This window comes from Gigantopelta aegis, chromosome 6 (genome assembly GCF_016097555.1).
Source record: "Gigantopelta aegis isolate Gae_Host chromosome 6, Gae_host_genome, whole genome shotgun sequence".
Lineage (NCBI taxonomy): Eukaryota > Metazoa > Mollusca > Gastropoda > Neomphalida > Peltospiridae > Gigantopelta > Gigantopelta aegis.
Window position 1 is genome coordinate 25,883,012 of NC_054704.1, and position 26,393 is coordinate 25,909,404.

At 35.5% G+C, this 26,393-nt stretch overlaps 1 protein-coding gene across 5 annotated transcripts in view; it reads right to left on the minus strand.

Annotated features, from left to right (window-relative positions):
- LOC121376524 (tyrosine-protein phosphatase Lar-like) overlaps nucleotides 1-26,393 on the minus strand; it is a 324,342-nt gene that overhangs the window by 212,206 nt on the left and 85,743 nt on the right. For all 5 annotated transcript variants that reach the window (XM_041504424.1, XM_041504426.1, XM_041504419.1 and 2 more), the window contains one exon: nucleotides 10,097-10,197. The gene's annotated coding sequence lies outside the window, so the exon portion shown is untranslated. The remainder of the gene's footprint in view (nucleotides 1-10,096; nucleotides 10,198-26,393) is intronic.

Below are 26,393 nucleotides of genomic sequence, written 5' to 3' on the forward strand. Positions count from 1 at the left end.
AGCCTTGCAAATGCAAATCAAATTGGCAATCATAGACTATTTCAATACAAACTTGTTTCCCTAATGCTCCAAACTGCCGCATAAATATGGAGACCAGTAAATCGTGTGAAAGGGGCCAAATGCAGTTTTAGGACAATTGTCTCAACGCTCAACAGTTCATTTGTATAAATATGGAAAACACACAAATCCTGGGCAAGTGCCTGGTCTGTTATGACCACTTTTCGCCTTTTACCCAGTATCGCTGGAATGAAAATGGAAATAAGTAAATCCCATGAAGTTAGCAAGATTACTTCAATCATCTCCGCAGCCCGATAGCTGTTCGTGGCTATCTCTTTAGCGACGATTCGCTCAGCACGCATGTAAGAAATCAATATAGCACCGTGAGGGCAGTGTTTGGTAAATGGTGGCAATGTGGTTCTTTATGTCGGACACTGTGTGTACACAAGTCCTGAACATAATTATTTCTGTTGTCAAATAATATAATCACATGATATCTAAACATGTTAATATATATTTATGATTCACAAATTTAAAAAAAGTATTAACGAGTTTTTGGTTGTCACTTTCCAGTTTACAGATAGCAAAATGTGTTTTAGTTTCCCATAAAATGAACTCAATATTTTAATCTATGACACTGGACACTGCACAACTGTTTATATTAACAAGAATTGTCTTTTATGTAAGAACCAATTTCCTTTATGCAGAGATGAAAGTGAGTTACGAACAAAAGACAATGTAGAAATTTTAATATTGGTGATCGGGTACTGAGACTGGCCCTATGGTTAGGGTTGCACAATATTTCAAAATGGGTTCCCCATTTCAGAATCTATGCAAAGTAACAGCCGAAACCAGATCGTACATTTTCAACAAAGACCATAGAAAATGTTTTGATGAAAAGTCCATAAACTGTATATACAGATGATTAGAAATCCAGAATTCCACAAAAATCTACAAAAAACTTTCATGTCTGTTTAATATGTTCTACAAGACCATATTGCATCAGTAACTGAAAAGAAAACCTGCCTCTAGATTAAGTCATGAGTTGCCATTTTAAAATTGAACCTCAGTTTCAGGAAAAGTTAGTGGATTTTAATCAAATGGGTTCTGATTATAATGTGTTAATGGCAAACCCATGATTAGGTGCATTTTGTTCCAGTTTTTGTACAAAGCATCACTTGATTATAAGATTTTGTTTGATTTGCTAACACCACTAGAGCACAATGATATGTTAATCATTGGCTATTGGATGTGTGCGTGTGTATGTATGTATGTGTGTGTGTATGTGTGTGCATGTGTGCGTGTGTTAAGTTCAATGATAAGAACTACTATGTATGTAAAGTAAACTGTTTTCCTAATTTACTATTGATAGTAACATTTTTAAGACTCAGAATCTCATAGCCTGTATAAATACCTCAATCAATTGTAGGAAAAACAAGAAAAAAAACTATATTGACTTTTATCAAATCTATCATACTGGCACCATTTTTATGCCAGCAAAAATCGATCATGATGCTAAATTTGCACAATTAGCCAAATCATACAACTCTGTTTGCACACATCTCACATGTGTGGCATTTGTATTTGCAATGGCTATATGATTTCTAATGGCGCTGCATCCCATTTTTTAATTCTTTTTCTCTTTTTTAATGTATTATGGTACTGGAGGAAAAGTTATTGCAATTGATATAAATGAAAACTTGCCATAAAGCCCTTTGATAGAACATGACGTGGTACAACTAAATATTCATCATCAAGAATTCTGCAGAATTGGATGTCCTGCCTACCATAAACTTGTATGATGTCAGTAACAATTGCATCCACGGATATTTATCTCAATGCATATTAAATAATAATAATAATAATGATAATAATAATAATAAACTTTAAAAAACTTTAATTAAAAATAAAACTTAAATACAAATTCATTAAAAAAAAAAATTCATTAAATGTTTTACTATTTCTTCAAAATGGAGCTAAATGTGAAACTTTTAATGTTGAACTACATGCAAAAGTTGATGCCATCCTGCCAATGGAAAAGTAAAAAGGTAAGACAAGGACTGCCCAAGCAGATAGGCACCCAGAAAGTGAGCAATACATGTAAATGGGGTGATGATATTTAAAAATAATTAATAATGAAACAAACAAATGACTCATGAATATGATCATTTAAAACAAGATCATGAATTGTGTGTCTGAAATTCACTAAAAGCATATACAGTACTTCAAAATAAATTTATATTTTTCACACAACATTCATAATATATTTACAAGTACAAACAAATACATTATCATTAATTTTGTTATTATTACATTTTAAATGGCCATACATAATAGATTCAAAATCATAATTATCTAATAAACATCCATGGTTTCTGCCAGAGGGTAAAATGGGTATGGCCCCAAATTGTTTTGTAGATTTTTTTTTTTAAGTTCACCTTTTGACAAAATTAATTACTCTTATCATTACTGTATGATTTTCTTAACCATAATTCTAAACTTAACCCATTTTCTTTTTGGGGGAGGCCCCCCATAGCCCTTGTCGACTGTGGTTGCATTCAATTTCATAGCGCCATGCCCAAAAATGTCTTTCTGGCAGAAACACTGATATCATACATAAAAGTTCTACAAATTACCATCTCCATCAAAGTGAAGTTTTAATACATCACAATCTGTGGAATATGTCTTTTGCTGACACTTGTGAATAAAAAACTACACCTAATACAGGTCACTCGGATGTTAATGAAATGTGATAGTATCACCCTCATATCATGATGCTGGATACAGTTACTACATGTGGAATACAATTACTGGCACTATATTAATTATTAACACTTACATAATATCTTAATTATCTTGGATTACTGAACATGTATACTCATTGTTTCAAAGTCAATTCAAGATGACAATTATTAAACCATAATCTATTAGAAAGAAAAATCTGATTTGTTTATTTAAGATACTGTTAGGGTGTTCCAGTAGAAGTAAATATACTTGATAATGGATAATAACGACTTTTTATTTGTTTTAATTTCTCTGGTGTTTCATTTGGCATAGCATTATGGATCACTGAATGAACAAAACATTTTTAATTACAGAATTTATGATATAAACTGAAGAACAGATTTTAAAAAATTAATTATTGATAACGTAAGCAGCCTTCTTTCAGGTGGCTTCAGCCACAGAGGTTCAAAGATTGATAAAAGAAATTAAAATTGTAAAAATCATCTTCAGTACATTAACTCTCATTCTTACTTCAAAAAATCAAATTAATCTCCAAGTTTACTCAAAACAGGTCCTATAGCCCTCAAATCTATTTTAAAAACACATTAATCCTTATATGTTATGTTATGTTATAGGTATTAACATGCACATTAAGAGCAAGCTGTTTTAATGCATGCCTAAAATAGGCACAGGTGCCGGCCTCGGTGGATTCCCCCCCCCCCCAGGTCGCTTGCACTGGCAGGTGCAAGAGAGCACCAGCAGCCTGACCAGAATCGGTAACAGGTGGGGGGGGGGGGGGGGGGGGAAGAAAGGGGTGTGTAATTTTTGGTGCTATGGAATTTGGAATGTCCTGTAGGATTAATGCCATTGGGAAAAGGTGCACAATTTGGATGAAGGAAATTTAGTGCATTTTTGATTGGTCCTCCGAATTGGATCCTTATAAGTCTTAAACCTATTTAAATACATGTTAACCCTTAAGACTACTTAAAAACTCATTATTCCCCAAGCATAATGCAAAGGTTTTTAGACTGGTCTTAAAATAAGTGTCATCACCAAAAGCACAGGTTGTTTGAAGTTAGTGTAAAGTATTTTTATTATTGTATTTACCCAAGCTGAAGGAGTGTTTAGTTATTGTTGTTGTTTTTCCTCCTTCAAATGATTAGTCACAAACATATAAATCATTTTGTTCATTAATTTTGAGGGGATCTATTCAAGATCTGGTGCTCAGAAACAAATGCTTCATTTATCCACAGTAAGATCCACCACTACTCAAGCCTACTTAAAACACCTACTATAATGTTAAAGCCTTCTTTAAAAAATGTACACTATTAGCCTCAATCCAACTTAAACTCTATTGATATATCTCATTACAAACATAAGTCAAGCTGACTTAAAAGACAAAGTACATGAACAAATGGTCAGACCACCCACTGTTATTCTTAAGTATATCTGCTACATATATACAGAACATAATAATTTTTAAAAACCCTATATTCTGCAATCTCCACTACACTCAGCTTTTAGATATCTCTCTCTGTGTATCAGCTTGGTGCCTCTAGGATCTGCCCACTTCTTTGCCCAGCATCTTCAGTTTTTCAACCGAAAGTCACATCTTTAACCAGCTGATGAAAGGGCAATACATTTCCCAGAAAAAATCAACAACTTTACAGCTCAACACCTTCTTTGATGTAGCAGGCTGCCCAGGGAATGAAAACATTACTTTATCTGAGCTGCTGACAATTGCCACCTTGCAAAATAACTGCATGTCACCTTGAAAGTAAATCATTCTGTACCCAATATGAAATGTCTCAAATATCCTTAAGAAAAACACCAAAGATAAGTCACTCATACAGATGCACTTATTACAACCTGACCAGTTTGAAGAAAGGTGGAGAGATGCTAATATATAAACTTTACAAATTTAAAATAATGGTTTTTTTTTAGATATCATTAGTGCAATACAGTACATGATATGACACTTTAGAGGAAATGCAGTATAGAGGATGTGATATACTAGCACTCAAATTTACGGAAGCAATCCTTTTTGCTCAGTATTGTGTGAATAGCAGGTCATGCTTAATGATCCTTCGTAATACAGTAACTGTATGAGAAATACTTGTGGAACAAGTTTCATTTTGTGTTTAATGCTGCATGCATGGAAAATAGGTCACAGTGACCTAATAATGGCATTAATACACCAGCTACTTAGGATATACTACCATAAAAATCAGATGAGTATGGAAAATGATAGCTGGACAAAACTTTCCTTTACATGTATGTAAAAAGGTGATAGCCACCTAATTATGTGTGTCACACTCCATGTTTATTATCCTGCCTAATACAATATATATGGGTAAAAAAGTGATGGTCACCTAACTCTGGAATGTGACATACCCTGTTCCCAGGATAGACCACTATAGTACAGAGCTTCTAGAATTTTTATAAAATCCACTAGCCCTGGGGTCAGTGATTTTAAAAATTCACTAGCCACGATTAAAAATTCACTAGCCTTACTTTACTTCAAGTTAATATAATTTTACTAATAATCGGATATGTCACCTAAAAATGAAGATAGAGCTTAAAAACACTAACAGTGGGGGGTTGGGGTGGGGCAGGTTATTCATATTTACAAAATATATTTAACTGCAACATTTGACTCTTTTTTTTCACTAGCCGTTGGGCATGGCAATAGTAGTTATTTACTAGCCCAACATTGAATATCACTAGCCACGGGAGTGGGACTACCATAATCTAGAAACCCTGCAGCAAATTTGATGACCCTGCTTCATAGATATAAAAGACATTTCTCATCTGACAAAAGTTCAAAGACATATAAAAGTGCAAATAATATGTGTGGAATCAGTGCTCTAGCTAATATACTAATAACCAAGATAGCAAAGCTGAACTTTGTTTTTGTTTAAAGACACCACTAGAGCACACTGATTTATTAATCATCGGCTATTGGATGTCAAATATTTTAAATTCTGAAAGTCTTAGACAGGAAACCTGCTACATTTATTCATTAGTAGCATGGGATCTTTTATATGCACCATCCCACAGACAGAATAGTATATACCATGGCCTTTGATATACCAGTCATGGTTCACTGGTTGGAACGAGAAATAGCCCAATGGGCTCAGAGATGGGGATCGCATCAGGTGAGCGCTTTATCACTGGGCTACATCCCAACCCTCCAAGATAGCATGCATAGTCATTTAGAGTTAAGTTACTTAATAATATAAATGTTAAAAACCCCCACCTCCTACTGATCTAGTTTAGATAGGATTACCAGTGGTTTGCTATAGTAGTAGATTCACCATAATTATACACATTGTATTGATCAAGTCGAGACAAGATTCTGCAATCAATCGTACACCAACATGAAGGGATGGTCCCCAGTGATATAAATTTTATCTTTTTCCTGGCATTCTAACCAACACTACTGAATAACCGGCTGATTAATTATGCTATTCACCATAGGTGTGGGCTCTAATTGCAAGAGATTACCATGTGTGATAACTGTTGCTTGTTTTCCAACTGATTAACTTTTAAAGGATCACGTTTTCCTTCCAAGTCCATTAGACGAAGAGACACGTTTTTCCCGGTCGATTACAGCTAGAAACACATTTAGTAATTGGTGAAAATACACAAAGCATGACTCTCAACAAAAGAGGACCACAGACGACAAATGTTCCTTCAAATGTGCAAAATTATTAATGCAAACAAATTATAACGGCAGTTTTATCAATATGGTAATTCAAAAAACTGTGCACACCAATTTTTTTTTTTAAATTGTATTTATTTTTTAAATTATTATTTTTGTTGTTTATTATTATTTTTATTTTCATTTCGGCATTGCTGATTTACAGCTGATAGGGAAATTAAAAAAGAAAATGCTATCAAATGCATTCAATAGCATACTTATTAACTGTTTCATGTGTCAACATCACATTATACATAGATGTATATATAAACTATTGACAAGTGAAACGCTTAACTGTGGTAATTAATTCAAGTCTGTTAATAAAGAAATCCACTGCTTTCATCTTCTTGCAGACATCACCAGTCTGTGAGCTAGCTCAGAATCAACTAAGTACTGGCTTAAAATGAAAATAAACCAATGGCTGTACTGACGGAAATCAATCCTATCTAACTAAAATCAAAGACTACTGGCCACTTCAACTTTTATTCTCCATCAGTACAAATTAAAACCATTGTTTTGATAATTGCTTAACATAGCACCACAATTGGATAAGCAGTCTCCAACCTTGAAACATAACGAACACTCTGCTTACCACCCAAAATATATGGCAGACCCTCAAACATGCTCGACAGCTACAGATTAATAGCACTATTTTGAGAGGTGCTTAACACAGCTACAAAATTTAAGTAAGTAGTTCCCCCCCCCCCCCCCCCCTTACAAGCCATGGAAGACTACCAAACACCTTCTTATACAAAAGTATTATAGTCCAGTTATAAGCTAGCAGCCGAAGAGTTAAAAGATTGAGAAGGGTGTTTTAAGAAACATTTTATTTGTTGCAAATAAAGCAGACAAAATTCAAAGAAGGACAAATTCAATGCTCTTGGGGTCTCTTGAAAGCCAGCAAGGTAATTAAGATTCTGAGAAAAGATTCCAAACTGCCATTTTACATTAAATAATTAATGAATACAGCTTCCCAAGAACTGAGGATTCTGCAAAGGTTGCACAAAGTGAGAGAGATCCATTAACCCTCATTATTTTTTCAGACTGGCCTCTTAATGGTTTTAAACTTCATTGCACGACACACTGCACCTATGTTTATAGTAACAACATTCCTTCTGAATACAGCAAACAGCCAGAAAGGAGTGTAAACATAACAAAAAGGTGAAATGTTCATACTATTGGTAATTATATTTTAAAGACATTATAGCAAAACAAAAACCTGCATGTCTTTTGTGAACTACACTTTTTTTTTAGCTGCCATAGTTGTATGAATTAAAATTATTTTACATAATAGTTAAAAGCCAAAAAGGCATTTTGTTGTGTTTTAATTTGTATTGCAATCCATATAAATTCATACCATCAAATAACTTACATTCTATTTATCCCATGAACAAAAAAATTTTAAAATATTAATCCGATTGTATTGAAGAAAATGAAAATAAAATAAATCATACACTGTGGAAGCAAATGAACAATCCTGGCTGAACAACCTGATAAAGGATGAGTCAGCAGGCGCTGAACAATATTCAATAATTAGTTGTGTCGTAGCTAGCACAGTCCAGGCCAACAGACAAGAGGAGGATACCAGTAACTCCACCAGCAGCACAATGGGAGATTAATTCATTATTGTGATCAAAGAAAGCGGTCAGCACCAATGGGTTAAAGTGTCCTCCATTGTAATTGTTATGAGTGACTGCTTCATGATGCCACATTAGAGTTTACTCAAAAATTGATTTCTCGTTGCGAAAGTAAGGCAAGTCAAATCACAAAGGAAAAATGCCACTGCAATTTTGAGATATTTATCCGTGCATGATCTTCTAGTGGTGTGAGAATACTATTTATGACAAAGGAGAAACAAACTAGGTCATTATGACATTGTCAAAGTTAAGTTGGATTCATAGAAAATTAATATTCTGAATGCAGATGCATATTGTAGTCTCTGGAGCTATGTCACCACTGATCAGAAACATGATCATTCATAATTGGGAAAAAAACAATGGCCATGAAACTTTATGAAGCAAAAGAAATGATAAAATCACAGAACCATGACTAATAACATATGTAAATGGGATAAATAAATATTTTCAATAAAACAAACGTTAAACCATATATAATAAAATTATATTTAAACTTTTGTAAACTAAACATATTAAGGAATCAACCCTATAACCCTAATGACCTAAAATAATCATCAAATTAAAAATCAGACCTGTATTCTACAGTATACTCTTCATATTCTCTATGCATCTTTTCTGAATAAATTGCTCTATGCAGTTATGGTGCATGGTACAGGGTTAATACTTAAGATTGTGTTAACAACAGATTATATGTGATGGAAAATTACTTATGAGATTTGGCGTTATAACTATGGCCACAAAAACAAATATTTACTTTGATAACAAAAACTCAAACTGATTGTCATTTCAGTAACAAAAAATAAAACAAACACAAACACAAACACAGATACTCTACAACCTTCTTATATATATATATATATATATGAGAATCATTTCCATTCATAATTTAATCAAATGGCATGTAACTTGCAACTCAAACAAAAGTATCATCACCAAGAAAAAACAAAAGCAACTATTTACATAAACCCCAGACGATTCTGACATGATTCTGACACGAGATAGTGAGTCAGACATTAAATTAAGCCAACCACTTTATTCATACATCCTTATAAATGTGCCAACCTCTTTATACATGTCCATCAAAGGAATGATCTCATCACAAGAATTCAGAGCTTTGAAGAATTTTTCTCCCCGGAGGCATCTTTCTTAGGTACCAGACAAATCAGGCCAATTGTGGTCATCTAAACATGTCAATTAGACTTGTTTTTCATTCTCGATGTTATATTTTTTTAAAACAACGACTATATGAATTTTAATATATTATTATTATTTCCCCTTTAACATATCTGATTTTTAAGAATGATTAGTCTAGAAGGAAACATTTCAACAATACAACACTGAATTTAACCCGCTAAAATTCAGAATTTATCAATAGTATTTATAACATTTGGGAGAAAAATGCATGTCAAAAACACTTGATATAAAAATAGTTTTAAAAAGCATATAAAAATGTATATTGTAGATATTGTAGTTACCAAAAGCAAACAGCATAAAAGTTAACATTAAAAATAATTACATTAAAAACAAAAACAAAACAAAAAATTAAAAACAAAAAAAACACAATTTTACTTTTGACAGTGGAACATAGTTAAAATAACCTCATTTAGCAAGAAATCTTAAGATTTAAATTTATTTCACTGTTAATTTTTTAAAAATGTTTTCAGAACACAAAGAAGATTAAAAAAAGTGACAAACTGAAGAGGAACAGTTTACTACCGACTGTGTGGTATAATTTAAATGATCTTATCCAGCAACAAACCTCACATTCAAATTGCCTCACTTTATTCAGTGGTAAAAAAACTAAACAATTTTGTATGTTCCTAACAACACAGAAAGCATACTATTAAACTAAAAGTAACAAACTGAAGAAAAAAAACCCCACAACTGTTTACCACCAAGAGTGTGGCGTAATTTTAAATGACAATATCCAGCAACAAACTTAAGATTCAAACTGTCTCACAATATTCTGCAGTTACTGAAAAGACGACGAAGAAGAAAAAATGCCATAAAACGTGTACTATAGTTATGTACTTACAATAATTCAGTTGTAAGTCTCCTTCCTTCAAACGACATGGACCGCTGCTCTCAGTACAATCCAAACCCTAGTGAAAATCGATTGATTGTCTACGATGGATGCTGAAAGGAGGAAAAAAAAAAACCCTGATGGCTTTCAGAAAATTAACATAAAGGTCATGGCAGGCAGGCCACAATGGATGTGTTAATCTTGTTCTATGTCCAGAAATTCTCCAGCTTTGTTTTCATGGACTGATGACCATATCAATAACTATATGGATCTCATAGACTAGGAGACTGGAACAAAACAGCCTGACTGGCAGTAACAAAAGCAGATGGTATTGTAAGCTCCCCGTTGTAGGGAATGTCCACCACTGGGATAACGGTATTGATCATGGGTGGAACGAACACAATTAAAACTTGCAGGCAATGTCAGGAACTTTGTGTGTTGGTCTGTTCAGTGCAGATACTATCACAGAGACCACCAGTGGTTGTGAGTCTCGCTGAGTAACCCGGTCATACTAACAAAACTCTTTTCCAAAACACTGGCACCTCCTCTTCCTGAGAATACAATTTTGGTTAGCAGTAACCAAACATTAAAGTTTGTTTTTGTTTAACAACACCACTAGAGCACATTGATTTATTTATCATTAGCTATTGGAAGTCAAACACTTTACAGGAAACTGGCTACCATTTTTTCATTAGCAGCAAGAAATCTTTTATATGCAGTTTCTCAGACATGACAGCACATGCCACAGCCTTTAATATACCACTTATAGTGCACTGGTTGGAAAGGGGGAGATCCAATCAGTGAATGGGTCCACCGAGTTAGTTCGATCATATGATGGAAGTGCCTCAGGCGAGCACTCTACTTATTGAGCTAGAACCCAACCACCCCCGTAACCAAATGTTCCAGTTTAGTAGTTGGTCAGTGTTTTATTTATATGTCACAATGAAACTAAAATGGCAAGGCCATGGTGGCTCACAAGATGCACATTTTATACCAGTTGATGCCTCGTCAATAGAGCTGGGTGTGTTTGGTATCAGTATTGGTATATTGGGTTAATTTACCTCATTGGTACGTTATTTAGTATTGACTCAATACCGATACTGATACCAATATCGAGCGGTATTTTCAATATGTATACGCGGCTTTAAATGTATGCTTGAGTTAAGGCTCACCATCTAATTTCATACTTTCCATGCTTTTCTGAAGAACGATGTCCATCTGCACTTATTTTAAGCCATTTTGTGTATTCAAATACACTGTTGCTTTAGTAAATGGCGGGGAATCATTTTTCAATACCAAAATAATAGTATTTTGATATTTGCTCAGTACAGTAAATCAGTACGGACATGATACCGATACCGAACAATATATACGATTATACCGCCCAGCTCTACTGGTTAAACCATTGCTGTGTACAGAAATGTGCCATTCAATTGTCACACAATGAATTCACTTCAGCTGTAAGACCAGAAGGTGTAGTCAGACAGTTAACAGTGAGTCTAAAAGCTTTTAATGGCCATTGGAGAATTCAACAAAACACGCAGATTAATCAAGTACATGCAACTGATAAGTTACTCAATTGAAACCTAACAAAATAAAGTGATTTCACTGAAGTTGGATTACAGTATCATTTTTAGAAATTAGTAGCAGTACAAAAAAAAATGACATATGGACTATTATTAGTAGTAGTAAGGATCTTGAACAAATGGAATGATCAAATATAATTTTGATGATGGTTTCGTCAACATATTTAATGTAGATGTAGAAAGAGATTTTTACTAAAGATAATATAAAGTCATAAGTTATATGTTTAAAATATTTTTAAAACCATAAAAGAAATGGTAAAGTTGGTTGACTTTTGCTATAATAATTGTGTGTGGGTAGGACATTTTATATGCACTTCCTCATAACAGAACAGCATATATGACTTATTATGTATAAACCAGTTGTAAAAAAAACCCGAATAATGAAACTCCAACATGACTGCTTTAGTTATATAATCTCTTTTACTATTCTGGGTAAATGCTATACTGATCATAGTTATATTGCAAGATCATAGTGAATTTTAAACTGACCTAAATGAAAGGATTTTTCTTTTTTATGACATCTCAGTACACAGTTTTAACAAGCAGCTATCAGGCACCAACAGTAGCCTTGACATTTGATCTGGAGAATTAGAGATGAAACAGATGGCTGCCACACAGGCTACTCTTTTGAACTAGCAGCAAGGATCTTGTATTAATTATAGATTTTGATACACATGTATCACTTATAGGCATGGTTGGAACATGAAATAACCTCATGCAAGAGTTTTAGCCAATGGTCACACTATATTTTGTCCCTCAACTTAAAAAAGCATTCAAACTAAATAGACCTAACAGAAGGTAAAAAGTACTGAAAAGTTCGTTAGTTGGGTTTGTTTTATTTTGTTTTGGGTTTTTTTTTAAAGATGACCGGCCTCGGTGGCGTCGTGGTTAGGCCATCGGTCTACAGGCTGGTAGGTACTGGGTTCGGATCCCAGTCGTGGCATGGAATTTTTAATCCAGATACCGACTTCAAACCCTGAGTGAGTGCTCCGCAAGGCTCAATGGGTAGGTGTAAACCACTTGCACCGACCAGTGATCCATAACTGGTTCAACAAAGGCCATGGTTTGTGCTATCCTGCCTGTGGGAAGTGCAAATAAAAGATCCCTTGCTGCCTATCATAAAAGAGTAGCCTATGTGGCAACAGCAGGTTTCCTCTAAAAAACCCAGTGTCAGATTGACCATATGTTTGACGTCCAATAGCCGATGATAAAAAAAAAATCAATGTGCTCTAGTGGCGTCGTTAAATAAAACAAAACTTTTACTTTTTTTAAAGATGAGATATATCATACTGAACAGGTAATTTTGTAAGCTAAGAAGATTTCAACGAAGTAAATAGTTGAAGGAAAGAAGAAAATGTTTTATTTAACGACTCATTCAACACATTTTATTTACGGTTATATGGTGTAGGACATATGGTTAAGGACCACACAGATCATGAAAGAGGAAACCTGCTGTCGCCACTTCATGAGCTACTCTTTTCGATTAGCAGCAAGGGATCTCTTATATGCACCATCCTATAGACAGGATAGCACATACCATCGCAATTGATGCACTGGATGGAACTCGAAATAGCCTAATGAGCCCACTGACGGGGATCGATCCCAAACTGACCGCACATCAAGCGAGCGTTTAACCACTGGGCTATGTCTCGCCCCAAGTAAGATGAGCAGACTACATGTTAAGAGCACAATAAATTTACTGGGCTTGGTGAACTGACCAAATTCTGCTATCTGCCATGGCCATGTTGTTTATTGTGCCCACTGAATCGTGTGTGATACATGTACATCAAGGGAAAACGTCACGCACTGCAATCTGGCTGCTAATTCCTTAGGCTAGAACATTGAAGTAATCGTGGCCCATTTACCGAGTTAAGCTTTCACTGTGAATAAATTATTAATGAAGTGGAACTGGGAATATGAATTTAGTTGTCAGTTGAGTGCATTACATTCTAGACTGGCTGCTGGCAACCAGAACACCCAGATTCTGTTGATAATACTGGAGGCATATAATGCAATGAATTAAGGATAATGACTTCTGCTAGCACCGCTGCAAACAGTCTACTTAAAATAATTTCCTAATAGATGGTTATTTGCTCTTATAGAATCAAATGAAATTTAGCAATTTGCATGTTAGTAATAACACTATTCTGCTGTTTGGTTCAGTTAGCCGATAAAATAAGGCTAAAATTATAACTGTAATGGAGCAATTAACTACATTAAAACACAATAAAACAAGCTAGGTAAATTGACCCCTTTGTTTAAGATTGAAATGTATGGGAAGTATGGTAGTATTCAGCAGTTACAGATGTGACATTTGTACCAATTCAAAATAGGATTGCAAGAAAATAACCAGCCTTGGTGGTGTCATGGTTAAGCCATCGGACATAAGGCTGGTAGGTACAGGGTTTGCAGCCCGGTACCAGCTCTCACCCAGAGAAAGTTTTAACGACTCAATAGGGAGGTATAAGACCACTACACCCTCTTTTCTCTCACTAACCCACTGTCCTGGACAGATAACCCAGATAACTGAGTTGTGTGCCCAGGACAGCGTGCTTGAACCTTAATTGGATATAGGTACAAAAATAAGTTCAAATGAAATGAAATACAATAAAATAGTTTTTTTGCTTAATGAGGTATACTACAGTAATTTGCACAACTTAGAAACAAGATTTAAAAGTCCAGATGACTATTATCTTTTTATGTCATGAAAATATGACCAAATATTTTATTTAAATGTGCAGGTATGGCGCTATGGAATTGAATGCAACCAAATAGGAAAATGGATTAAGTTTAGGGTCAGGCTTAAAAAAATCATACAGTAATGATTAAGAATAATTAATTTTGTCAAAAGGTTCACTTAAAAAAAATTCTGCAAAAATATTTAGGTATGGTGCCATACCCATTTTACCCTCCGGCAGAAACCCTAGTGTGGGATCGGGTTAGTATAAAGAAGGTGGTTGGCAGTACAAATCAAATGAGGAGAAGCAGTCAGAACAACGGCCTTGGGTATTATGTTATAGATGTCTGAAACCTACTATAGTTGCCGATTAAAAAAAATAAGCTTGGGGTGTTTTTCATAAATATTCCCATCCTCTTGATTTGATGGTATCCACTACAACAACATATCCTCCAAATACACTGGTGAAGGACAAAAGTAAAGTTTGTTTTATTTAACAACGCCACTAGAGCACATTGATTTTTTATCTTATCATTGGCTATTGGACGTCAAACATATGGTTATTCTGACACTGTTTTTAAGAGGAAAGCCGCTGTTGCCACATAGGCTACTCTTTTACGACAGGCAGCAAGGGATCTTTTATTTGTGCTTCCTACAGTCAAGATAGCAAAAACCATGGCCTTTGTTGAACCAGTTATGGATCACTGGTCAGTGCAAGTGGTTTACACCTACCCACTGAGTCTTGCGGAGCACTCACTCAGGGTTTGGAGTCGGTATCTGGATTAAAAATCCCATGCCTTGACTGGGATCCGAACCCAGTACCTACCAGCCTGTAGACCGATGGCCTAACCACGACGCCACGAGGCCGGTGGTGAAGGACAATGTCAATATGTAAGTCACTATCCACCAGCAGCATTAAGTAACAATGTCATGATTCAGCTAGGTGCATTTTCATTACAATACTTCATTAATCATTCACTAACATTGATCGATCACTTTATTAAGAGTTTTCACTATTCGGTGGACTCTTCTGTAAGTAAAAGCTATGGCATCTGTAGACTCAATCAGACACAACATTTTCCCAATAACTTTCCATGTGGCACTCAGTTACCTGAAAGGCAACTCTAATTAAGGTTCAAAGCATACAAAACACATTCAGCACAGGGTATAATTACATGTATAACCAGTGCATGTAAATGTAGTGATTTACCGTGTTGTAATGCTTACAAGTTATTTGGTAAAGATTCAAAATCTTTAGTATGTAGCTCAGCTTAATTTTGAACAAACTAGATAGTTAAAACTTTCCAAGCAGCCACGTCTGTCAAGAGACTGACCACCTTATAAATGTTCCAAATCAGCTGAAATACAAACACCTGCCACTACCTATCTCAATCAATAGGCCTGGTTTTCACACTCCTTTAGGTGTCTAGGTTTGAATGCTTATATGGGTTGTATAAAAAATTATAATAACTGATTATGACCATCCTTTCCACACCTCCCCCAACTGTTCCATTTCTAAAGTACACACATTGGATGATTCCTGTCTCTTAATTCATAGCTACTATTAAAGGGACATACCCCAGTTTTTAAACACTAAAAAATATTTTTGACAACTGAAATGATACTTTACTTAGATTTTGTTGTTTAGATTATCCATTTCCGTACATTCGAAGTGTTTTTCGTCATCCTGTAGTTTTTAATATCTCAAAATCCATTTCTCATATTTTTAAAAACGCACATGTGTCTGAGAGATAACAGTTATGGAGTTGAGTTTTAGTCTATTACACTACCTCATACAAAAATTTCACACATTAGTATAGCTAGGGCTTTACTTACCTTAAAACGTTTTATGATTTACTGTTAACAACACCTTTAATGTATTTCACAATATTTCATATCTAGCAAATTTAATGTACAATTTTACCTTTGGCCAGCACGATTTAATTACCTCAACACATGTACATCAATTTAAAATGTGGCAGGTATGTATTTTGCACATTTCTGTCTCATAAATTAAAACAATCTGAATGATTTTCAGTCACCTGACCTAAATTAATAGAGTCTGCAACTGCAATTTCCAAGCCTCTTGTCAAAATAATTCCATTATTCAAATATTCTTCCTTATAACCAGCTGGTCCGAACAGTTGGCCAGCTGTGAGAAAGTCTCAAACACATTCAAAGATGGAAGAACACATGTTCCTGGCATAAATATCTAAGCACTTATATAGCATTCTGCTAACAGTTCACAGGGTCAATCCATTGAGTAACCTCAAAACAAAAGCATTTCACCCTCCACAAGCAAGATGGATCAGTGTTCTTGGAATCTGCCTTTCCAATCAATTATGAGACATTTCAGCCATCATCAGTTTTACTTGCAAATGGACAGAAATTTCAGCCTTAAAAAGATGACAGTTATATGGGTAACACTACAAAGTTCCTTTTAAAAAACTTATTTATAGTGTCCAGACCACTTAACACAGTATAAAGTAGTCCAACCCAGCCCACAGCAAAAAAAAATCAAAAAAAATCATGTAGAATAGGATTGGGATGCAGGAATAAATGGTAAGTTGACAGTAAGAAAGTGATGGTATTAAAAGGCAATAAAGAAACTGAATAAAATAAAGAAAAAATAGTAATAATAAAACCACTTTTAATGTTTTTTTATCTGTACCTATTATACTTTTCATCTGTCCAACTAGCTATTTTAATACTAAACTAACTTTCAACTAATAGAAATTAACCTACTATATTTTTGTTGCTATATTCAAATTAATATTGACAATTGATTACATAAATTATTATATATGCTATAAAAAACCCAGCAGTTTGTGTTATGGTATTTTCCAGGAACTTCTGTCACAACCATGATGAAGAAACTTGCACTATATAAAACAAAAGATCTTCAGTCTTAGTTATGAAAATTACCCCAGAAACTAACAGAACTAATATTGTCTATGTATAAGACTTGTCCGAAATAGTGTTTATACTAGAACCAGTATAAACATTGCTCCCTTATTAAATGACTCCAGTGGTCGCCATCATGGCGGCTACGAACATTCTTTTCTTTCCTCTTTGTTATGATTCTACAATCAGCCATTATCTGGCAGCACAATTGCTGAAACAGTTTGTCTGGTAATGTTTGCTACCATTTACATATCAAAAACAGCCAGACCAGTTGTAAAAATTATTCCAGTCTGATAAAATAATTCAACATTCTGACATATCAAGTTAAACTGCAAAGACTGTACAATATATCACTACTACTAAGATGAATGTTAACTTTATTACATAGCCAGTTAATCTTATTGCAGTAATAAAGACCTTGTTGACTCAACAGATAATAGACATTTTTATTCAATGTATACTGAATACAATTTTAAGTCCAGGACTAGTTTTTTTCAGTTTTTAAATGGAATTCACTGTTGATGCCAATGCATTATCAGCAAGGTTAAAGCAGTTCAGATGAGTATGTTATAGAACATTTATTTTATGTAGATTATGCAATGAAATGCTTAAAACAACAAAATACCACCAAGACATCCACTAATAACAAAATTACACCCTCCCCTAGTTGACTGTATTGGTAAACTTTCACAATAGAATGTGGTTTGTTTATGTTTAGAATTCTCATACTTTTTATTCTTAAAGTCCTTCACAGAAACACTAATACTGTTATTCATTCACATCACTATTGTCAATGTCTAAATACTTCAATGTCTAAAAATTTAATAAAACACAACTGATCGAAACTGATCAAAGTACTGTTGTTTATATCTAGACTTTACTGACATGTGATAACATCAAACACCATTCTCAGCTTATTTTGATGCCTGTAAACATTCTCAAATTGGCTATATAATAAAAAAGAAAAGAAAAGAAAAAGAACATTAGTAGAAGTCTTGCTACCTCTGGCCAAAGGTCAAAACCTGACCTTGTCCTTGCCTTTCATGTAAATATATATAAACACAAATATCTTGTGATGTTATTTGATTCATTTGAGTGTTATGAAGTCAGATTAAAGGAAACCGAATATAAACACAAAAACTTTAAAGTGTTAAAAATGCACCAACACCAATTGCCAACAATCATGGGAAAAGTAACACCTCTACTTGCTTCCAACCTCTATCATGGAAAGCAAAACACAAATGGGTGTGTGAAATGTAGCAGTATTTTAGAGTCAGCAGTTGGGTTCCATCTTCTCCGTTATCATTCCTTCTTGTTAAAACACACTGCAAGATAAAATCAGTGCTTTTGATGTGCTATCTAGTAACACATTGCATAAATGTTGGAGGAAACTGCTTACAAAAAGAAACCGACCCAATTGGTATAGGTCAAGCTGGAGTGTCAAAGATACAATACCTCCAGTGATTGAACAGATGCTGGCTTCTTAAACGACTTGTAGATATGATAAACCTGGGTACATTTGTGCACAGCTATCTGAGATCTACCAAACAAATATTATAGGTTCCAGTCTTTAATGTTACAAGTAAGTGCACAAATCCAGTCAATCTCCAACAACATTCCAGGATTAGGTGAAAAAACTAAATGTACATAAAATGAAGACAAGGCAGACACAGAATATGATATCAGTAGGTTAGAAACTTTATTTATTCAGGATTAGATGTTTACAGACCACCCACACAACACCTGGCAGTGTATCTCTAGCCACTGGAAAGATATCACTGATAGATGTAATAGTTTATGTTGCTTCAACACCTGCAACGTGATTCCTACAAGTTGTACTAAGTGCACTACCAGACCACAAAGGATTGCAAAACATCACACTGGAGGCAGAAAGAGAAAAACACTGTGAAATGAGTTTAGATTACATAGGGTAATTAAAACATGTTAACAAAGATTCACAGGTTGAAAAAAAGAGAGGTTTTTTCCCCACAATTATGAATGTTTTACATTCTTCTCACCACCAGCACCATCAGTAATTTAAATTAAAATCCAACATATGTTTTAGCAAACTTGCAAATACAGTGAAACCCCTAAAACTGAACCCTTTATAAATTGGAATTCACTCAAAATCAGAAATTTTTCAGTCTCTTTTTAAATATCAGTCCAGAACAAAACTTCTGTAAACCAGATATCCCACTGTGTATATATCAAAACCAGATATCCCACTGTGTATATATCAAACCAGATATCCCACTGTATATATATCAAAACCAGATATCCCACTGTGTATATATCAAAACCAGATATCCCACTGTGTATATATCAAAACCAGATATCCCACTGTGTATATATCAAAACCAGATATCCCACTGTGTATATACTCTTCAAAAGAAGAAACGCAAAACCACATTGTCGTAACATTTGGAGAATTGATTTAATTATTGAATGGCGAGTCCGATAATTACCAAATGTTGCAGGATTGTTCACAATTCACTCTAGTCCATTGTGAGTAAGTGATAGGACACACCACCAAGGTCAAGGTCATCTGGAGTCAATACCGGGTGTGGCCTCCGCGTGTGTTGACAACTGCCTGGCACCGCCTGCCCATTGAAGCAACCAGAGTACGGATGACGTCCCGGGGGATGGTGGCCCACTCGGCCTGCAAGGCTGCTGCCAGCTCGGGCAGGGTCTGGGGCTGTGGTTGTCGCTGTCGGAGTCGGTCCAACTCGTCCCATAGATGCTCAATTGGGTTCAAATCCGGTGATATCGATGGCCAAGGAAGGACATTAATGTTGTTGTTCTGTAGGAAAGCCGTTGTGAGACGTGCTGTGTGAGGCCTGGCGTTGTCATGTTGGAACACTGCGTTGGCGTTGGCCATAACTGGAACGATGTGTGGCCGGAGGATCTGGTCAATGTAGCCCTGTGCATTCAGGTTGCCCTGCACGTGGACCAGGTCAGTTCTGCCAGTGTGTGAGATGGCTGCCCACACCATGACACTACCCCCGCCGAATCTGTCCACTTCCTGCACGCAGTTTGCCGCATAACGTTCACCACGACGCCTATACACGCGACATCTTCCATCATGATGTCGGAGCAGAAATCGGGACTCGTCACTGAACCACACCTGTCTCCATCGCAGTTGAGGCCATTGTCGATGAATCTGGCACCACTGCAGTCGGAGTCGACGGTGTTGTGGTGTTAAGATGACACCTCGAACTGGACGTCTGGCACGAATTCCTACCTCACGTAGGCGGTTCCGTATTGTCTGGTCGGATATCCTGCACAGTATACGGTTGTGGAGGTGGCAGTAGTCAATCGTTCCCGAAGGTGGCGTACCTGGATGTAGCGGTCCTGCCCGGGGGTAGTGACCCGTGGTCGACCGGATCTAGGGAGGTCACGTGTTGATCCATGTTGCTGGTAACGGTCCCACAGTCTGGAGATGGTGCTTGGGGACACATGGAGTGCCCTGGCAACGGCCGTCTAGTCGGCCGATGGCATTGTTTCTCTGCGGTTCACTGAGACGTGGCATGTCCTGGATTGTCAACTGTCGGCCAGATACAGAGGCCAGGCAAGCGAACACCCTGCACTTTTATACTGTCGGTGTTCATGTTGCACGTGCAGACAACGCACGTGCAGTGGTGACATGGTTTTCACGTGGCTGCGTTTTTGCGAATATTCACATTTTGGAACTTTATTGTACAGTAGCTGCGTTTTATCGAATGTAACCGTGGAAATGTGTTTGGGACATGCAATGACCTTATATTCACAAAGCATGAACCGGTAGGAAACATAAAATCGGAATTATAACCCATTTGTACCCTTTTGCGTTTCTTTTTTTGAAGAGTATATATCAAAACCAGGGCCAATTTCACAAAACATTTACAAAAAGTTTACATCTACGACTAGCAGTTATACCGAGTATAAATTTGCAGGTGTTTGACATCTATTTCATGCAGAAAATTACATTATTACAGAAGATGGAGCATTTTAAGGACAAAATAAAATGCCATATGTGTACTTTTAACTATATTTGTTGTACTATAATGGTATTAAAATTGTGGTTTAGTCGTAGATTTACATTTAAGTGCAAAACTAGGCTTACAATGTTTTGTGAAATTGGGCCCTGAACCTAAAAGTGAATTACATAAGTTAATCCTTGGGCCATGTCTAGATAATCTGACTAAAATCTATACCTTACCTGCATTTAATTGTAAATCCAGTATGACTATCTTCCCTTCACAGTTCATCGTCCATATAGTGGTGAATTAATGACCATGTAGTGAATTAATAGGAATTATCACCTGTGTGTAAGTGTATAATCCAATATGACTATCTCACCTTGACCATCTCTACAGTTCATCAGCCGTGTAGTAGCAGCAAGCCACTGAGGTTTACTGCCAATAGTGGCCAAGATGAACATGATACTGATCGGAGTGATGGCCACTGGAAAATTTGTCATGGTTCATAAACATTTGTTTGACAGCTTGCAGGAAGATCTCCACACAGATAGATGTTCTCTTGACCAGGTGGAGACTGAGTGTGTACATACATCATTAACAACAAACACACACACACACACACACACACGTGCACAAGACACACACGAGCATGCACAGCACATACACACACACTTTAACATAATCCACATGCAGTGCAATCGAATTAATTATTTGAACTCTTTAAACAGAGATTCAGTTTTATTTAGTTCCACAATATTCATGTGAAAGTAAAGTTTGTTTTATTTAACGACACCGCTAGAGCACATTGATTTTTTATCTTATCATCGGCTATTGGACGTCAAACATATGGTCATTCTGACACTGTTTTTAGAGGAAACCCGCTGTCGCCACACCTACCCATTGAGCCTTGCAGAGCACTCACTCAGGGTTTGGAGTCGGTATCTGGATTAAAAATCCCATGCCTCGACTGGGATCCGAACCCAGTACCTACCAGCCTGTAGACCGATGGCCTGCCACGACGCCACCGAGGCCGGTTCATGTGAAAGAGTCATTTGCATGTACTTTCTGTGCTCTACACATACTTTTAATATTTTGCTCAGCTCTGGTTAGAAAATTATTATTTTCAGTTTATAATATTTGATGATTCATTATTGCCAAAACCATACTCCATTTTATTTGTTTCAATGCCTGATGCCTAGTGTTTTTGCAAGAGATAAATGTTTGGGTATGGCACTATAGAATTGAATGCAATCACAGTCAAAAGGGGGTATAGGGGGGGCCTCCCCCAGAAAGAAAATGGGTTAAGTTTAGGGTCATACAGTAATGATAATTTGAGTAATTAAAATTTTCATAATCATAATCTGCAAAAACATTTGGGTATGGCGCCATACCCATTTTAACATCCTGTAGCAACCCTGGTGCCAGATCACCATTGCAAAAATTGTATTACATACCCATCAAAAATGGATATAAAAAGTAAAATATATAACACCTCCCCCACCCCCCCCCCCCCCCCTCCCCAAACCACTATTAACATGTGGCTACCGTAAATACAATGGCTATGGCTTAATCACCTCTGTGGTTAAAATACAGTTACAACATAAAATGCTGGTACCATTGTAATATAAACATGTTATAATATCTTGAAGGAAAAGTATACTGAGAAGCATAAATAATTTCAGCGATATTTTCGAATAGAAATGTTATGTCATCTATATTAAGCATGTTCATAAATGACACAAATGGCAACAACTATAACTGAAAGAAGATATTGTTCAAATCGGGATTTTTTTTTTTAATAAAATGTGTTTTCAAACAAAAAACATAACTTGGGGGGGGGGGGGTGCAATAAAATATTACTTATTGTGAAATATCCATTGTGTTATTTATGTGTCTCAGTATGTCTGTCGTTAACACAGAGCAGAAAAGTAGCTTTTGTTCAATAAATGATTCTGTTTAAATTAAATAGCAGACATTTTAATGATATCTTTGATTCTTTCATGCTTACTTAGACATATTAATGCTACTTTAATGCACACACACATATTTACAGTCTCCATAATTGACCACTTATAGATGTTTACGGTTTCCTTATTACAAATAAACAAAACATTTGTGACTTCAGTCTGATAATATTGCCAAGAATCTTGTTTCCTAGCTCTATATAACAGTCACAGTTGGCATAATAGCAAAATCCTATATTAATTTTCAAATCATACTCATACATCCTTATGAAAAGCCACATGATGATATTATCAGTGTTTATGTGCAATCAATACAGAGTACAAACCATGTGCAACAATGAAAGGTCATGTCCTGTTCATGATATCTCCACGTTTCTGGCAGGCCCTGATATACAGTAGATAGTGAGTGAGTAACAAGAGAGAACGTCAGAGATCATTAGCGTTTTGTTAAAAGTTCTGCACCAAGACCACCACCACAGGGATGGCCCACAGAGGAGCAGGCTGATAAAGTGGCAGAGACCTCTAAATGACACACATAGACTACAAGTCCAGCCAATGTTCTTTGTCAGCAGAATGTAAAAACAATTCAATAAGACAGACAGAAATGTTGTCACATCGCAAAGGGAGTAGAGAAATATAATAGTTTTAGTTTAAAATATATATACAGTCGACCTTCGATAACTCAAACTTCGATCTTTCGTAAACGTCGATCTCTCGAAGTGAAACGGCGGTCCCGGCCGAACTGCTATACAAACTAGTAATAACAGACTTCGAACACTCAAACTTCGAACATTCGAAAAACTCTATCTCTCAAAGTAATTTTGTGGTCCCACCATAAAAAAATAAGGGATATTGCACTTCCAAAACTCGAAGTTTGTGGAGTGACTGAGCCTTTTAACTGTACTGGTAATACTTTAAAGAAAAATGAATTGTCACCCAAGCCAAGCGTGAGTGCCCCGACTGGTCTCGGCTATCGATGATACACGCAGTAATTACAGAATAATAGATCGCCGACTATGCGGAACGAAATGATCCTACATGCCTGCATTGGGTTGTCGGTGTTTGTACACGGCAGCGGGCCTCATTACACAAAGTACGGATAGTCTTGTAATCTTCAAAGAACTGTTGTAATAACAATTAACGCTGTTTGTTTTTTCTCTTAAACGAGTGCAAAAAAGTACATAACCTAGTGCTATTTGGCATACAGCGTTTTGATTTGTTATGTTATATCTCGCTATGTTAGTGAGGGTTTTTAAAATGATTTTTGTGATTTACAATAATTTTGCTATTTATATTGTGTATTTTTTATTTGGTAAACAAACGTACTTAGTGCTAATCGACATTCAGTATTTTAATTTATTACAACGTTACGTTCCGCCTTGTTTTGACATTTGAAAAATATATCAACTTTAATTTATCACTTACTTCCGATTATATGTAAGTACGTGCTTTCAGTTTTCGTTGTGTGTTTTTTACCTTTACTGTCAATTAATACAATAAAAGTACATAGAGATGTACGTCAAATTGATCGGATTTATCTCGTTTCTGTTAATATTTACTTAGTTTTATCATATACACAGAAGAAATGTGCTAACATCCGATATCAACGAAATGATAATACTGCAATGCAGTTTCACTTTGAGGTCTGCTGTACGAATTTCGAACACTCGAACTCCCTGAAACTCTAACTATTTCGTCGTCCCCTTCAACTTCGAGTTAACGAAGTTTGACTGTATATATTTTTTTATTTTTTTATTTTATTTTAAAAACAACAACACTGTAGTAAGCCATACCCATCCAAACCCTATAGCCTAGTGAAAAGAAACAATCATAAGACCAAAAAACACAACCCACACCACACACATTCTCTCCAACCATGGTCATAAAGTATTAAAACATCTGGCATTTTACATCAGATAGATAAACATAAGAGACATTTTTTTAGCCATGCAGAATCATAACTCATTCTCAAGTAAACACATATGTGTCCACTTCAAACAATGAAATATCAATTGCAGAAAGTGGTCAGATAGTGCCCACCGTAATTGACCAATTGTTACCAAAGGTCAAACCATATCAATGACTTGCAACACAGAGTTGAGCTTTTGAATTGGCCACCGAGAAGCAATGCTTTCTCCAGTAATCTATATAGTTGAAAAATAAAAAAACACCACTAGCAATGAATAGGTATTCTGGAGTACAAAAGAAAGGAGAATATCTTTGATCTTGCAGCAGTTATTGCAAAAATATCACTCACAAGTGCCAATGTTTGTCTTTGTTCATGGAATGCGTCCAATATATTATTAGTGCGACAGTTATTGTCAGTGCAGTGTTTTCCCTAGACAAACATAGAATGGTAATGATTTTTTGATAGCCTCTGCATGCAACCATGCAGTTTGATTTCACGAAGAATAGGACGGCAAGCATTATTATTGCATTTCTTGCATCCTATAACTACACAAGTTAGCTGATATTGCAAAAAAAAAAGCCAACTTTGAAATCACAAGACTTCGGGGGGTAATATAATACACTGGGAGAACCACCAATTTCCAGCCGAGTTATTTTAAATCTCAACCAGAAAGGATTGTACCCTGTACATGTGTATCAGTTATTTCAACCGTATCTATATACCACTATAATTATACAGGGATAGAAATAAGCAAATAATTTTTGTTTTCCATTTTCAATGCTCCAAGAACTTTTGTTTTCAAGAACAGTTTCATAAATTTTTCACTTTTAATCCAATATGTTACACAAATTATTCTATGAGGGTTTTTTTAGGTGTTTTTCTGTTTTGGTTTTTAATTGTAGAGTTTTTGCAAAAAACAAAAGGACTACAATTCAGTTCAATATCAACATGTTCTCACCTTCCTAAGTTTACAACTAATTATCATACACGCAACATAACATATCTTATTATGAGTGCCAGTTGTTGTACATTTTCACACCAATATTTTTGAAAAAGAAACAAGAACTTGAAATAGATGAGAATGTTATCGTTTCAGCTGCCAGAAGGTAAAACAGCTATGGCGCCATACACAATTATTTTGCAGATTTTTTTTTTTTTTTTTTTTAAAGTTAACTTTTTGACAAAACTAATTATTCTTATCATTACTGTATGATTTTCTTAACCATAACCCTAAACTTAACCCATTTTCTTTCTTTCTTGCATTCAATTCCATAACCCAAAATGTCTTTCTGGCAGAAACAATGGCTCCA